This window comes from Mercenaria mercenaria, chromosome 6, assembly GCF_021730395.1.
Source record: "Mercenaria mercenaria strain notata chromosome 6, MADL_Memer_1, whole genome shotgun sequence".
NCBI classification, from domain to species: Eukaryota; Metazoa; Mollusca; class Bivalvia; order Venerida; family Veneridae; genus Mercenaria; species Mercenaria mercenaria.
In genome coordinates this window covers 90944518-90963188 of record NC_069366.1, presented here as the reverse complement: position 1 = coordinate 90963188, position 18671 = coordinate 90944518, and the positions used below count along the sequence as shown (strand labels likewise).

The 18671-nt window shown below is 36.2% G+C and overlaps 1 long non-coding RNA gene across 1 annotated transcript; it reads left to right on the top strand.

Annotated features, from left to right (window-relative positions):
• Positions 1-9306: 9306 nt before the first annotated feature.
• LOC128558163 (uncharacterized) lies at positions 9307-14179 on the top strand. Its single transcript, XR_008371552.1, has 3 exons — positions 9307-9535; positions 10746-10893; positions 13933-14179. It is a non-coding gene; the product is annotated as an uncharacterized LOC128558163 (long non-coding RNA).
• The last annotated feature ends 4492 nt before the right edge of the window (positions 14180-18671 follow it).

Here is an 18671-nt window from a genome sequence, read left to right as displayed (position 1 = left end):
ATGCGCAGATTGGTTATTTGCGCGTAACATTTGCGCAGCTACTTCAAATACTATTACGCAAACGGTAGTTATTGCAACACACTGTAAACATATTTGGATATGCTTACATTTAAAATGTTATTGGTAAGCCATCAATATGTGCTTGAGAAATGCATGTTTAAGAGTTTATGGAAAAAAAGCACGCTAATCAGAACTATTTCTTTTTGGCGCATTCATCGGACTGAAAACAAAAATTATTTTCCACGTGATGTCCGACAAAAATGATTTTTTTCTGCTCTTCTGGTTACTTTTCTGAGTTTTTTTTCTTCTTGTAAATTTTATTGTTCTCGTGTGTGTTTTTAAATCTGATGCCATTATTTTGGGCTTGGCCAGGCATTGAAAATAAAAAAATGAAATTTTTTAAATCAAAAGGAAAAAATCGTCATTTACGACATACATTGCACTCACAAAAAGCCATTACAAATACTCCGTGGGCACGGAGGATAAAAATTAATCGGCTGTGCAACTCGGCGTTTAAATTTGGAGGGAAAATGGCACATGCTTTTTATATCATTCCGTGAATATAAATAGATATGTTCACATTATTTAGCTACAAACACACATTTTGAGAAATTATAGATACAAAAAGAAAAAAAATGTCTACACGGCGACGTTGATGAACCCTTTGCTGAAAATATTTTCGGATGAATTATGTTGTTGACAAAACGAGTTCTGAAATGCACTTCAGCTATATGTATACTGTCAGTTACTCAAATATCGGAAACTCCTAGGTTTTACCAAACTCCTCATCCCTGGGTCGAGTAATTATATCTTATCAAGCAATGATTGCAGTTAGTAACGAATTATAATCGCAGTAACGAATTTTGTAGTGTTGATATACTTAATCACTTTTTTTTTATTTCAAGCCTGGTTGTTATAAAATTTAAAATTAGAATTGAATTAGGCTATAAACAGAAAATTATCTGGGCTATATTCAGGTTATACGAAAAATAACACAAAATGAACTCGGCTGTTGTGAATTTTAGAAATATATAAATGTGCAGAAGTTCAAGCAAAATATGGTTAAAAACTTTTAGATAGAATCTAGACGGTATGGCAGAGAGCAAATTGCGTTAACTCCTTGGAGATGGGGAGCTGCTTTACCCTCACGCTTCCTACTGCCTCTTGGCCTCGCTGGGGACCTGAGGTCCTAAATTCCTCAGCTGATTTTCAGATTAAAAAATAAAGGAAAACTCTTGTTACGGAAAAGGTAGAACAAACTTTAGCTGCAAAACAGGTACTGACAGAGCTACTACCTACCGTTTTTAATCTACCACGTTAAGGGTTAGGGTTAGGGTTAGGGTTAGGTTAGGTTAGGGTAAGGGTATTAGTGAGAGGAAGATTATGTGCGCTATGTTCACGGAAGTATGTTTGCGCATGCGCGAGAAATGCATTATTGGTAAAATATGTCATCATGCGATGGCGTGCTCTGATTGGCTGAATTCAAAGTTGTTGATAAAGAAGACGCCATTTTTGTTACAAAGTGAATGCAGTAGGAATATAGAAGCGTAATATTTTTGATTTTTTTGCCTTAATGAAAAGGTAAGAAATGTATAATTAATTGGAATTTTACGAGCAAAGATGTTTCTGTTTGTCTGCTGCATTTATTTCCGAAAGAAATATCATAAACATGCATAAAATTGCTCGCAGGTGTTATTGAATGTACATGCATGACGGGTAGCAATGCTGATTTGGTTGTTTTAATCATTTTTATATTGGAAATCAGTGCTCGAACCCGTTTTTGGGACGAAAATGGCACTTGTGGGACCATTGTCCGTCCGTATGTCTGTCTGAACGAGCTCGCCGTGCATTCGTGCGTTCGTACTAGTCTCATTGCATACAGAATACGTCATAAGGTCACGTGAGTTATGGAGCTATAAATAGATGCCATATGTCACATGACGTGCGATACAACACCATATTCTTAAACCCTGAAAGTGAAAGATAACCCAAACTCATGACTCTTACCCTAGACCGACAATTTTGCTTGAACCTAAGTCGGACCCAAATCCCAACCCAAACCCAAACCAAACCCAAACGTTTACCTAATGTCAAACCCAAACCCAAAGCCAATAGTCAATTGAGGATTACACCCGACCTTTTGATATTGCACCAGTTCAAACCAACCCCAAAGAGAAACCCAAACTCGAGCCCAAACCCAAACTTTAATCCTAACTATAAACCCACCGCAGATTCAATCACAAACACAACTGAAACCCAAACAAAAACCAAAGCCTAACCCAAACTCTCAGATCCAAACCAAACCCGAAGTAAACTTAATTTAAACCCAAGCCAAACCCGAACTGTGAATTGACAGTGACCCTTACCCCAGACTGACTATTTTGCTCAAACCAAAGTCAGACCCAAACCCTATCCCAAACCCAAACCAAACCGAAAGTCAAACCTAAACCCAAACCTTGTAAACCTTTTGATATTGCACCAGTCCAAACCAACCCCAAAGAGAAACCCAAACTCGAACCCAAACCCAAACTTTAACCCTAAACTTAACCCACCCCAAATTCAATCCCAAACACAACTGAAACCAAAAACAAAAACCAAAACTAAAGACCCTTACCCCAGACCGACTATTTTGCTCAAACCAAAGTCAGACCTAAACCCAAACCCAACTCCAAACTGGAACGAAAACCCAAACCTAAATGCAAAGTCAAACCTAAACCCAAACCTGTAACCCAAACCTAAACGAAAACCTAATGTAAAACCCAAACACAAACCAAATAGTTAATTGACTCTTAACCCAAACCCAAACACAACCCAAATTCAAACCGAAACCAAAACCCAACACCAAACCAAACCCCAAACGGTAACGTAATGTCAACCCAAACCCACACCCAATAGTCATTTGACCAAGACACCCGACGTTTCGATAATGCACCAATCCAAACCAAACCCAAAGACAAACCCAAACGCAAACCCAAAACCCAAATGCAAACTTTAACCCAAACCTAAACCCAACCCAAATTCAATCTCAAACACAACTCAAACATAAAACACTCAAACCCAAACCCAAACCAAACTTCAACACAAATCCAAACCTAAACACAAACCCAAACCTAAACCCATCCCAAATTCAATCTGAATCCCAAATGAAACCCAAACAAAAACCAAAGCCTAACCCAAACACTAAGATCCAAACCAAACCCAAAGTAAGCTTAATCCAAACCCAAACTAAACCCGAACTGTCAATTGACAATGACCCTTACCCCAGTTCGATGCACTATTTTGTTCAAACCCAAGTCAGACCTAAACCCAAACTCAAATCCAAACCGGAATGAAAACCCAAACCCAAACACAACCCAAAGTCAAACCTAAACACAAACCCTGTAATCCAAACCCAAACCAAACACAAACTAAAACCTAATGTCAAACCGAAACCCAAACCCAAACCCAAAACTCAATTGATTCGGCAACCCCCGACATTTTGATATTGCACCAATCCAAACCAAACCCAAAGACAAACCCAAACCCGAACCCAAACCCAAACCCAACCTTAAACCCAAACCTAAACCTAGGCAAAATTCAATTCCAAACACAACTGAAACAGAAACCCTCAAACCCAAAACCCAAACACGAAACCCAAACCCAATAGTCAATTGACCAAGACACCCGACCTTTTGATAATGCACCAATCTAAACCAAACCCAAAGACAAGCCCAAACGCAAACTTTAACCCAAACGCAAACTTTAACCCAAACCTAAACCTAGGCAAAATTCAATCCCAAACACAACTGAAACAGAAACCCTCAAACCCAAACCTAAACCCAAAACCCAAACCCAATAGTCAATTGACCAGGACACCAGACCTTTTGATAATGCACCAATCTAAACCGAACACAAAGACAAGCCCAAACGCAAACGCAAACCCAAACGCAAACTTTAACCCAAACCTAAACCCTACCCAAAATCAATCCCAAACACAACTCAAACCGATAAGCTGAAACCCATAACCAAACCAAACTTCAACCCAAATCCCAACCTAAACACAAAGTCAAACCTAAACCCATCCCAAATTCAATCCGAAACCCAAACGAAATCCAAAGAAAAACCAAAGCCTAACCCAAACTCTCAGATCCAAACCAAATCCCAAGTAAACTTAATCCAAACCCAAACTAAACCAGACCTGTCAATTGATAATGACGCTTACCCCATATCCACTATTTTGCTCAAACCAAAGTCTGACCCAAACCCAAATCCAAACCGGAATGAAAACCCAAATCCAAACCCAACCCGAAGTCAAACCTAAACCCAAACCCTGTAATCTAAACCCAAAACCAAACCCAAACGAAAACCTAATGTCAAACCCAAACCCAATAGTCAACTGATCAAGACACCCGACCTTTTGATGTTGCACCAATCCAAACCAAACCCGAAGACAAACCCAAACCCGAACACAAACCCAAACAAAAAATTAAACCCAAACCTAAACCCATGCAAATTTCAATCGCAAACACAACTGAAACTGAAACCATCAAACCCAAACACAAACCCAAACGAAACTTCAACCCAAATCCAAACCGAAACACAAAGCCGAACTTAAACGCATCCCAAGTCCAATCCCAAACCCAACTGAAACCTTAACTTAATATAAACCCAAACCAAGCCCGAACTGTCAATTGACAATGACCCTTACCACAGACCGACTATTTTGCACCAACCAAAGTCAGACCCAAACCCAAACCCAAATCCAATTCTTTAATTCATGATTTAAGTTCGAGTCTAACGCCTCATAGATATCTGTTTTTCATACAAATGTACAGATTCTTTAATTACAAATGGAAAGTGGCAATTTTGATGATAACTTACTTCAGCTTTTCCCAACAGCAATTACTGTTAAATTATAACATTATACCCGGACTGGTAGACATAGGATCAAGGGGTCGAGTTACCGCATCCATTTGTTTATAGATACGGTACATGTTTTTTTAATTTTGCCACTTTTAGATTCAACAACAACTGCAAAATTTACTTTCATTTTTGCTATTTTGTTTAGTTGTACATGTACCTACTACCGAGTGTTGTTAATTTATCAGCACGTATCACAGCAGTCCATGATATATTAAATTTTGTTTCGTCGAAATATTTACAGGTATCACTGTCACATCTATAATATAGGTTGCTGTTTTGTATATTTTTATTTTCAGTTATCATCTATTATTGCAGATTTGGGAACTAACTTTACTTTATATTATGTATAAATGAGTGTTCTAACACGTACCGCAGCAATTGCTATATAAACATTTAGCGAAATCGCTTATACATGATTCTATGATAAAATATAGCTCTTCCATTCCACCCTACGTTTGTAACACGACTGTGAGATTCCACTCTGCTTCTGTTATATACCGACTGAATACTCGACTTTTTCAGTGCTATGTAGTAGTAATAAAAAGTACACCAAATTTTCTGAAACAAATAATTTCTAACTGATGAATTTATTTGTTTATATTTTTACCGTAAGAAAATGTTTCAGCCCGGTAAGTTTCAACTTCAACACCAGTGCATCTATGTCTGGTCGCGTGTGTAGTTTACAATTTCTGCGTTTTTGGCACCACAAATGTCAACTAGTTTCTACTTTGACAGTAAATAAATCATAATTCATGTTCCAATCTTCTAGACTCAAAGTGTTTACTTGTTTATATGCCGCCGCAATGTTCTGGCGTGTATGTTTCATGTAGGTGACGTGCACTATCTTTAGAAACTGCATATATAAACTTTGAATGAAGTATTTGCTTGTGATCTCTATATCCGACCTTAGATGTTATTGAAAATAACATTTTCACAGCAGTAACTACTCAATACTTCAATTAAAATTTGCTGAATGTCGGAAAATTCCGTTTTATGCATCGCTTTCAATTCGTGGGGAGGTTTTTATAATAGCATATTGTCAGCCGAATGGCATATCAAGTTAAAATATAGTGCCGTCAAACGCGAAGAATTTGGGTGGTTAGAATCGAAATAATAAATATGTTCCAATAATTTTATCAGTTAATAAAATATGGGCAGTCGTTCGGATGCGAATATTTAACCACTCCAGCTACGCACTCGTGATTTAATTATTACGCTGCTTTTAAACGTCTGTGCTGCTATGGGGTCACTTCTTGTAGTGTAAGGAAACACGCTTACTTCGGTAAGAATTCTAGGTTCAAATCCTAGCAGGAAGCCCTGGCATACAGACAAAATAGTACTTACTTATTTCTGTTTTTGATAAAAATTGATAAAACGTTGCACGAGTCTTTATCATGACATGAACTTGCACACCTTCTACTTTTCGTCTAGCTTCGTCCCATGTTTCACTGACCCTTACACTAGAAATCGGACCGGATTCGAGTTGGACTGTAACACAAGATTGTAGCATGGACCCTGCCGAGTCCAACGATACCTCAGTCTTACCTCTAGCACAACCTGTTGTGAACTTAGAGCCTTCTCAACATGCTCTCCTATATAGCTTGATGTAGACAAATCAACGACAAGTCCGGTAAGAGGGTTCCATGTTCGAGCCTATTTTTGAGAGGGACCGACCGGAGAATCCGGATCTAATTCTTTAGTTCCTTTCTCCAAAGGCCCAAACTATAATATACAATGTTAAAAGTTATCTCGTGTTAATACGTCACTGGACACATTTGTTAGAGCTTGTTGGAGTTGAATAAATTTGCAATAAAAATCCAGTGAAACTCACAAGAATTCAGTGTTTTGCAGCAATTGAGCCTTATCTAGAACGCGCAAGAACAGACGGATGTTACTCAAAGTTATTCCATTCAATAGAAGTAATATCTAGCTATAATTACGGGCTTTCTTAGGTGTTATTTCGTATATCTTCTGCCAAAAAGTATAACGAATCGAAGGTATTAACTGACACGAACATTTGATCCCCATTCCAACCACACCGATCATATTTCGCATTAAATACCATGGTTGTATAGGTACTGTCGTGGGCTTCACGGACATGTATTATACAGGAGATATGAGCATCAGGCAGGCGAAATTTTATGTTAAACGCGCTTTGAAAAACACCCCGCTAAAATCGACATGTCTGCATTATTTCAAGGCATGGAGCTGGAACATGTCTTCCGCTATTCAATCTGACCGGGCATATATCGCTTTTAATGGCACGGTTGAAAAGATATGAGCCTTACCGACACGGATATAGATTATATAGTAATGTGTCATTACCTCTGTGACGATAATTTAAGTTTCACGCGGTTTAAAAACGGATAAAGTAAGCGTTTTCGCAAATTGGACCGGCACGTGACTGGAACATTTAATCCCCACTTTAACAACACCGACCAAATTTCGCATTAAAAAGCACGGTTGTAAAGGTACTTCCGTGAGCTACACGGACATATACTATACGACAGATATGATCTTTTGACCTACTTTCACAATTCTCAAGCTACAGCTTTCAAATTTGGACCACATGCACAGTGGTGTGTACCGAAATAAAATTTTACGTTGATTTTGACCTTTACTTAGTCTTAAAATTGGAACATTAAAAAATGGCTCAATGGTGGGCGCCAAGATCACTGTGATCTCTTGTTTAAAAACTGCTACGTTTGAAACGTAAATATTTTTGCATATTGCTGTTTAAATTTCATATCAGGTGTGGGACGTCATTTGTGACGTTAGTTTCATGTATGTTGTCGCTTTTAAAAATTCTTTAACGACAAATTTCCATTTTCACTCTGGCTGAGTAACAATTTTGCATCATTTATATGATGATCTGAAGTGTAGGTGCACATTTAATAAAAATACTATTACGAAAAATATTGTCCTCCCAAAAGTCGCGCAGTATTTCTGCTGCAGAACTCGTGCATATTTCTCGATATCTAATAAGCTTAATTGCTGCACAATGTTACGAATTTTTGAAGAAAATGTTTCCTGATTGTTCATTTGAAAAATACAATTTTTGCAGCAAAGCTAACTCTCGAGGTCCTGGAATTTTGATGTAAAGTTCAAGGCCCCCTTTTGCTGAAAAATGTATTCTCATTCTTTTTCAGGAAACATCGCCTTTATGACTTGTGATTTAGGGAAGTGGCAGAGAAAAATTTTAATGAAATTATAATAGGTAAATATTGAAGCTACATCGATTTTGGGCTTGGTGGTTTCATTTAGTCGCCGTATTGTCAGTGTGTCCATTGAGGAATTGCAGCAGATAAGAACCATATCTGGAGCTGGCCACAGTTTTAGTTATCTCCCATTGTGTTGAAGAGTCTGTCCAGAACATATCTCCTTAAATGTAATAGACACTTTAATCATACTTTAATCAACATTAATTTTTCATAGAAAATACCGAGTGCGAGTTCAATGTTTATAAACCATAACTCTATTTCACTCTATTTTTAGCTCACCTAAATGTTACTTTTGAGAAGATCTGGAACAAGTTCAGTTTTGGGTCTATCGGGGGTAAAAATCTAGGTCACCAGGTCAAATCAAAGGCAAAGCTTGTTAACACTAGAGGTCACAATTTTGTTCCAATCTTGATTAAACTTGGTCAGGAACTTACTCTCAAAGAAAACATTTGATGAGTTTGATACTGGCTCATCTAGGATCAAAAACTAGGTCACCAGATCAGATCTTAAGGAAAAGCTTTTAGAGGCAACATTTATGACTGTATCTTCATGAAACTTTGGCAGAATGTTAATCTTGATGGTATTTAGGTCAAGTTTGAAAATAGGTCATGTGAGGTCCAAAAATAGCTCATTAGGTCAATTTAAAGGAAAAGCTAGTTAGCACTAGAGATTACATTTATGACTATATACTAATGAAACCTTGTCAGCATGTTAATCTTCATGATTTTAATGTCGAGTTCCAGTCTTGGTTAGGTAAAGTCAAAACTAGGTAACTTTGTTATTGTGCGTAAGGCAAAACATCATGACGTCACTTCTGGTTACGGACGCTATGAAAAAGTGCTACAAAGAAAGTATTTCTACCTGTTATTTGTAAAATATGGTATGCAAGAAAAATAATCTGCCAGGATAAAATGCTAATATGTAAACGATATGCAGGAAAAAATACCAGTCATGTGTTTACGAATCGGATGGAAATATCCATTCCTTGGTCATCTGCGCATGGGCGGTAATTCTGCAAGCTTCATTACCGCCCAATGCGCAGTTGCCCTCGGGATGGATATTTCTATCTGATTTGTAAACACATGAAAGATATTATTATTCTGCATAATTTTCCTAAATTTTTTAATTTTCTTTCAGGTTGAAATGTCTACAAATTATCCTCCTCATACTGGTCCACCATTTCTCTAATTGATTTGGGTAGAAAACCACTTGGTGTTAAATTGAAACCATAGTGCCAGATAACATTTTTCTAGACAGTGAACGTGATTTTCTGTCCTTTTGGTCGTCGTACTGCCGGTTTCCATGTTGTGGTTTTCTTACCCCAGAAGGGCTGAATTACCACCCTGTCATCGTCCAGCAATTCGACCACTTGCCCAATCTGAGGCCAGTCTTCTGGCGACATAGGCGTGTCTGTAAGTACAAGGTCTTGTACCTTCATGTCTCCCTTTTGAGAGATAACTCTCCTAGCCCTTCCTATAGTTACCTGTTGAAAGTAAATTGTATATATCAGTTGAAGATGTATTATTGTATCATTTTGGATAATTTCTTAGCATCTGAACTCCAAACGATGATTTTTTCACCAACAAATCGAAATCAATAGCTTTATTCAAAAAAGCAACTTTCTATGTTATTAATTATGTTAATGTTTGAATAAAGATTTGATATTTTACACATTTTGCATATTGATCTTAGTACTGTAAATATAGAAATGTTTTCGCGCTTTTAAATTAGCGCCTTTCGCGGATAGTATATTTCCGTGAAATTAAATAGCCGCGAAAAACTCTGATCTAACAAAAACGCGAAAGATTCTAGCTTCAGCTTAAATAGATCACTATTCCAGTACCATAACTGTATAAAATGAGTGCACAAGTCCACATTAACTCAATTTATTGACAAGTTATTTCTGTAGATATAACAACCTTTTCAATATCGATCCATCAGGCAAACAGGGGATAAAAACAGAAACATCTATCGTACGACATATGTAATTTATAGTCGGCAGCCAGTGCGATATATTATTTGTAAGTAAAATATTGTGTCTATTTCTGCTAAGAGTGGTTTAATCGCCTAACAAATGATACTGCTTTATAGCCTTTAAATGGCAAACAAATGACAGTGTAACAACAGCAATTTACTGACTGTCAATAATCGGGTGTGTGAAAAAGTCCGTATCTAAAAAGAATTTCTCTCTATCTGTTCTGGGGGCTTTATCTCGCGCTGTACCTCTGGTCAGATCGCTCTGTGTCTGTATTATTAGAGGATCATTTTTGGTTACGTTTCCTATTTGTTAAGCGCCTTTGAACGTGTTTATCATGAAAAGGGCGCTATATAAATCTGGTATAATAATAACCGTTGATATGGATGGAAATGATTGGGGTACATTTATAATTAAAGGGTACAAAAACTGAACGTTTTCGAGAATACTATCAATGCAACTATGCCGTGACACTTACCCTAGTATACTAAATATGTTCACTTGCGACTTCATTTTCGCGGGATTCGCGATGGATATGGTTTCGCGAATATTTGTATACTCGAAAATATCCACATTTAGAAAAACGCGAAACATAGTATCTGCGAACATTTCTAGGTTTACAGTATTAAATGTCAATTTATTTACAGGAACAATACACACCTCCGGGATTGGTTCATCAAGTTCCGGAATGTTGATTATGTTCTCTGTTGTTGTGGTCAACTCCAATGCCTCTTCAAGTTATAACTTCTTCAGTTTGCCAATCAAATCAACTGAATCCAAGTCTCTGTCCTCTGAGTAAGTGAAATTGAAACTTGTATATATTATTTTATACTTGTGTTGTATAATGCATAGCAGGGTCGCCACTTATTATGCCCCCCTTCGAAGAAAGAGGGGTATATTGTTTTGCAGATTTCGGTCGGTCGGAATGTAGACCAATCCGTTTCCGGATGATAACTCAAGAACGCTTGGGCCTAGAATCATGAAAATTGATAGGAAGGTTGGTTATCACCAGCAGATGACCCCTATAGATTTTGAGATCTGTATGTCAAAGGTCAAGGTCACAGTGACCCTGAATAGTAAAACGGTTTCCGGATGATAACTCAAGAACGCTTAGGCCTAGGGTCACGAAAGTTGATATGGAGGTTGGTCATGACCAGCAGATGACCCCTGTTGATTTTGAGGTCAGTATGTTAAAGGTCAAGGTCACAGTGACCAGGAACAGTAAAATGATTTCCAGGCAATAACTCAAAAACGCTTGGGCCTAGTGTCAGGAAAATTGATAGTTAGGTTGGCCATGACAGCAGATGACCCCTATTGATTTTGAAGTCATTAGGTCAAAGGTCAAGGTCACATTGGCCAGGAACAGTTAAATGGTTTCTGATCTTCTTGTCCAAAACCATAGGGCCTAGGGCTATGATATTTGGTATGTAGCAAAATCTTTGTGGTCCTCTACCAAGATTGTTCAGATTATTTCCCTGGGGTCAAATATGGCCCCGCCCCAGGGGGTCACATGGTTTATATAGAATTATATAGGAAAAAACTTTGAAATACATTTTGTCCAAAACCACAGGGCCTAGGGCTTTGATATTTTGTATATGACATCATCTAGTAGTCCTCTACTAAGATTGTTCAAATTATTCCCCTAGGGTCAAATATGGCTCCGCCCTGGGGGTCACATGATTTACATAGACTTATATAGGGAAAAACTTTGAAAATCTTCTTGTCCAAACCACAAAGACTATGGCTTTGATATTTTGTAATGTAGCATCTTTAGTGGTTCTCTACCAAGTTTGTTCAAATTATCCCTCTAGGGTCAAATATGGTCCTGCCCCATGGGTCATATGGTTTATATAGACTTATATTGGGAAAAACTTAGAATCTTAATGTCCATAACTTACATCATTCAAATTTGGACCACATGTATAGTTTTGAGTGGCAAAATGAACCTTGACATGAGTTGACCTTGATCTTGACCTAGTGACCTACTTTCACATTTCTGTAACTACAGCCTTCAAATTTGGACCACATGCATAGGTTTGTGTACCGAAAAAAACTTTGACCTTGTTATTGACCTAATGACCTACTTTCACATTTTTGAAGGTACAGGCTTCAAATTTGGATCACATGCATAGATTTTTGTTCCAAAATAAAATTTGACCTTGATTCTGACCCATTCAAAAATGGCTCGGTGGATGGTGCCAAGATGTAATCTCTTGTTAGGTTAATAGGTTAAAGGTCAAGGTCAGATTAAACCAGAATGGTAGAGACTTTTGTTTACAGTGAGCATATAATTTCTGTTCCTTGTGCAATTACTGAATGCATCAAGGGGGGCATTTCGTGTTCGACAAGCTCTTGTTTAGAAAAGTGTAGTGGAAAATGATTTAGTCTAGAAAGTCTAGAGAAAAAATGAACAAATGAAATTCTGGGTCTATTATTTAAAGTGTTCAGTGTTAGTTAATGATAAGCCAACAATCTGATAAGCATGGAATATACCCTGGTGAAATTTAGATGAGTACCCGGTTTTAATTTCACCATAATCTTCACAAATATTGTACTTCTTATGCTGTTAACTGACATGTGTTCATGAATGATCTTTGCATACAAGACACAATATAAATAGGATATATAATGTGTGGTTCATTTCTTAAGTAATGATATAAAACAGATTGTGAACGTTTATAAACAAGTTAATGATGCAAGTAATATAATAAAGTGTCAAAATTTGTCTGAATAATCACAGTTGTGGGTGTGTCTAATTATGCCAATTAATTGGTAAATCTAGTTTGACCATCATTAGTGTCTTTTCCCATCTTTAAGCAGTCTTTATTAATCCCACGCCACAAGTGGTGGGTGGTTATAAGAATGGTCTCCGTACATCCGCAAAAACTAGGTCACCAGGTCAAATAAAAGGAGAAGCTTGTTAACACCATAGAGGTTGCAATTTTGACCAAAATTGACGTAATCTTAATGAAACTTGGTCAGAACGTTACTCTCAATAAAATCTTAGAAGAGTTTGATATTGGGTCATCTGGGGTCAAAAACTAAGTCACCAGGTCAAAAGGTCAAATCAAAAGGAAAGATTTTTAACACTCTAGAGGTCACAGTTTTGGCCCAGACTTAATGAAACTTGGTCAGTAGTGTTTCAATAAAATTTTGGAAGAGTTCGTTATTGGATAATCTGGGGTCTTAAGCTAGGTCACCAGGTCAGATCAAAGGAAAAGCTTGTTAACACTCCAGAGGTCACAGTTTTGACCCAATCTTAATGAAACTTTATCAGAATTTTACCCTCAATAATATCTTGGACGAATTCGACATCTAGTCATCTGGGGTCAACAACTAGATCACCAGGTCAAATCAAAGGAAAAGCTTGTTAACACTGTAGAGGCCACATTTATGACTGTATGTTCATGAAACTTGTGCAGAATGTTAATCTTGATGATCTCAATTTCCAGTATGAATGTGGGGTCAAAAACTAGGTCACCAGGTTAAATCAAAGGAAAAGCCTTCATGGCCCTCTAGTTCACTATAACGGTGTTCATTCTGACCTGTATCTGAAATGATTTCTCTCTATCTGTTCTGGGGGCTTGATCTCGCTCTGTCTCCTAGTAGAGGATCAATTTCGCGCCCTGTGTGGCTGCGTTTGGTATATATACAGCGCCTTTGAATGTGTCTATCATGAAAACTGCGCTATATAAATCTGGTATTATAAATGTAAGAAACTTGTGTGAAGAATTTATGATCATTTGTAAGAAATCTTACGATATTGCATTGAAATTTGTAAATCTTATCTACTTTTATTAGCCATCTTTTTAACTTTCCCTGTTTTTATTTCAGATGTTATGGAATATACCAAGTTTGTCTTCCACTTGATGCTGTTACATGAAGTTGAAAGGAGAAAAATAATGATAATAGACTAACAACACAGAACGGGTTACCTTCTTCTTCCATTTCGTTAAAGAAAGAGTCCCACCAGGAAATTAAGTCTCCTTTCTCATAGAACCTGCAATTAAAAATGTATGATATATTTGAGGGACCTATTAATTTTGGCTGCAATAAGCCTTCAGTGTGTTATTCTGATTTCACTGTGTCTGAATGTATGCTCTTCTAGTCATTTTACAGTTATCAAATGTAGCACAGTACTTTAGTGATCTACATACAGGGCTCCTGGTAATTTGTTCGGTCTGTGAGAATTTACTCAACATAATTTTTATGAATGAGTAAAATGGTAAAATTTGAAATTGACTAGGAGTAATTATACTTTGAAAGGTAGTTGAGTGAAAAAATATTTTGAATATTGAAGTAATAAGCAGTTATAAAGCATCTATGTTGCATGCTTTCAATTTATATATGTTTTTTAAAAAAAGAAAATGAACTTACTTTGCCACCTGTTGGATGTCATGTTTGGTTTTCTCTATATCTATTTTCTCTGTTGTTGGTGGTATCTTGTTTATGTATGTGGAAGGACTGCCCTGAATTAAATATTCCTCTGATCCACAGCAGGATAACCATTCCTGAAATTTGGACATAAGAATGTATATATGATTTTCTTTTCAACTGTGTGTTAAGTGCATATGCTATCATGTAGCTTGCAATTCAAATACTTGCCTTCAGCACTATTTGCATATATTCACAATGTTCTGAAATAAGCTTTTCCTATGAACCTGTACTTGTGTTTCCCTTCCCTGAAGAACCTTTAAATGCTAAGTTCCAGACTGAAAATGCAAGACTTAAAATATGAACCTCATTGGTACATTGAATCGAGAAGGCATGTAATCCAAGAAAAAATGGTTTATTTAAAGACGTCTGTTTTTAAACTCTGAAAATCTTGAATACATGCAGAAAACATCAAAATTTGTTCACTTTTAAATCAAGATTATGTTTGGTCATACAGAAAACTTGTTTCTCTTCACTGGACTTTGGTTTTATGTTTGTTTGTACCAGCCAACCTTTTGGCCACAGTCATTCCTTGATGCGATATGTGAACTCGCCCCGTCTTCACAAAACATTTTTCGGACTCTGCTGAGTTTGATACTGAAATTTTAATATCAGCATTTAATAGCTATTAACTTTAAATTTATGTTTTGTGCGCTGTATAACCAAAATAAATAAATTAACTAAATTTAGTTTTCAACATGCTATTTAGATGTAAATGAGGAAGTTGCATTATCAGACTCGGCTGAGACTGAAAATTGTATTTGAACACGGAGGCCTTGTCCTTTTTGTTTGTTTTGGTTTGTTCGTTTTTGTTGTCTTTTCTTTTCTGTGTGTATATATATATAGCCATACCTTTACAGCTACTTTCTTTTCTGGTTGATAAATGAATAAACATAAAATGTAACTTTTTTTGTACAGATGATGGAACTACACTGGAAGTTTGTTCTCTTATTTTATCATAGGCATCATGAAAGGTGATTATGTCAATTTGAAAAGAAAGGATACAGACATTTGGCAATTTAATGACATTGAGGGATAATATATTCATTTATTTGTTTTTGCTTGGAATTGCACTAACCATGTTTGAAAACATCAGAAATAATTTGTTCCCATATGCATTATAATCTGATGGACTAATGGCAAGCAACTGGCATACCCTTAATGTTGTTGTACAGTACATATTTGCCTAAAGTTTATTACATACCTTGTCCGTTTTCCACTTCTTGTATTTTATTACTGCTTTACCGTTTTCATTTCTTGTCAGTTTGAATACATGAAGGTATGAGTGGTTTTTTATATTGTTTAACTTCAGCCAGTCTTGAAAATCATACACCTCACTTGTCTTTATACCTGTAATAGCACGAATTACCAAGTGATACAATTTAATTTTTTTCTTATCAGATAATTGTATTTTTATCAAATGATATAAGAGCTTTTGCTCCTTGTGTTTTAACTGAGATGTCATGGGAGGTATTGTTTTTTCAGAGGATAGTCTTATTCGGATTTTGTTATTTTGCAAATTAAGAAAGTACAAAATTAATGTTGCGGATTTGTTATTTCTCTCATCAAAGTCTAACATTTAATACATTGAGTATTTCTTTGAATTGACAAGCTAAAAAGACAATAGTAACTAAAGACAAATGTTTTCAGTCATTTTGTAGTCAATTTATAAAATATTGGAGTTTGTGGGTTTAATTTTTGACATAATTCAATGCTTTATAAAATGGTTTATTTGTAACCACAGCGCTGGTTTAAATCTTGGTAAAACTAGTTCTGGAGAAAATCTATTCATTCATAGAAATAGAGAACACAACTGCAATACTTCCTATGATGGGTTAATTATAATTAAGTGGTGCTTGTATCAAATTGTGTTTCCCCCAAAGTTGTTAACCAATGTAAAGTGACAGGTAGTGGCTGCAGTAACTACTTTGTTTTTATGCAGTTTGAATATTTAGACATGTTGACACATCACAGTATTAAGTTTAATTTAAAGAAATTCATCTTGACAATTGAAATAACAATTTACCAGTTATTGGTCCCTTCTTTGAACATCTTTCAAACCCACCTATTAGCTCATCTAGTGTGAAAATGTTTTCACGTGCACACCATACTGAGAAGCTGTGAAAGTGAAAATAATAGTGTAATTACAATGTGTTTTTTTTTTCTTTGGGGGGGGGGATAAAGTTCAAATTCTGACATGTGTACCATGCCTTTCTAGTGTATAAATTGTTTGAAAATAGCATAAATGACAACTTTATCATTACATGTTTGAAAAAAAGTGGTCTAATTGGCAAGAACATTAAGTTGGCCATACAGTAGCCATATGTATTAAGTTATGATCCCACATCTTGCTTTTCATTTTCGTGCGGTATATCTTACGTTCTTATGACATAATCGTTGTATTTGTTTTTATCTTGCCTCCTACAAGTTTCTTGCATTTCTATTGGTCAGTAGACGTCAAGTGGAGACAGGATATATTCTATATCCAGGATAATCCTGCTAGTATATTTCAGATATGAATTTTGATTAAAACAAAATGGCTGCCACACTGCTGTCTAAATTGAATCGAGCCAGATTATTTGTTACCTCCAGTGATAGTATCGTTTCCGAGAGTAAATTTAGTGTTTTCTTGCCGATTTCATTCTACTCAAGTTGAGGCTCATGAAGTTTGACAAAAGTTAGCCGTAAAAGCGGAATAACTCTGTATGGAATACATGGACGTTGTATTCTTGTTTTGGAAGTTAAATAGTTAAATCATCGTGAAATAAAGAAATTGACATATTTGTTGCTCAGCAGTTTGTTGTAGGATCATTTAATCTACGTGCAAGAAGAAACTTTGCCTTTGATATGTGTTTATAATATTTCTGCCTCTCTGCGCTGAAATAAAAGGTTATACTATAAATTAACGGGATGAAAGCCGTGTGTCAAGACATTTATGACATCGTGATATCCGGTAACTTTCGAAGGGATGGAACAAGAAGTTTTTTAATGTTTCTAATCTAAACCAGTTCATAACCTGTGTAAATGAGCTTTTGTGTTATGTGATTTAACCAAAACACGGGTCATCGTGCATTTTATGACTGGTGTAAATCAACTAGTGATGACCAAACAAATGATTTGTAGGATTCCAGTCTGCACTGTAAGTAGCTTTGTTAATTTACAAAATGTGTTGATTACTGTATAGCATGTAAGTAAAGGGTAGTCGGCAAGATAAAATCATTACACTGCTTGTTGGTGACAGGATACGGGATATACGCTGTTGAGGAAATCCATATCAGGCGAGAGCGAAGCAGTGTAACTAATAATATCCAAGTTTGAACCTCTATAAATAAGATCATCATACCGACTGAATAGCTGATCGATGTCTTCATGCGTATGGCCCACCATCAGAAAAGATAGTTTTACTTTTTTAAATATGTTTACTTCTACAAGTTTAGCCAGAAACCCAAGAACGAACCTGAAACAGTAAACATTGTATTTTCCTGAAATAATGGGGGATATTTGATTTTTTAATATATAGATGAGGTGTCAGAAAGGGCAGATACATACCGGTTACTCCCAAGTAGTTTTCCGGACCTTTTGTTCTTAAACTTGTAACTTTTCTGTAAATGCTATCATTGGCAATCTTGCTTTCCAAATAAATCCTGAGACTGATAATTTGAAAAAATATATATCAAGATTTTATGAAAATTGTAAATATCTCATTACAGTTTTGTCAAATTAAGTTCAAATGATGTTTGTTGTCTAGCTGTATGTACAGCGTGTCTGGAATGTTGTCCAACAACAAAAGTACTTGTACCAGGATTGAAATGGTATAAGCTGCACCATGACTCCACTGGAAACTGTCGAAGAAGCCATACAGTCCATATCCATGTACTTTTGCCCCCATCAGGTTAATTTTCACTTTCCAAATGATTCCTAATGATTTGGGTGTTACGTACATCTTTGGAATGGATGTTTTTTCTTGATCCATTGCATCCAGTATAATACTGACGTATTTGGATGGTGTAGACTTTGCCTTTGATATGTATTTATAATATTTCTGCCTCTCTGCGCTGAAATAAAAGGTTATACTATAAATTATGCTAACTTTAGACGTTATTTATAAAGATGTGTCCTATTATTTATTGAAAATAGTA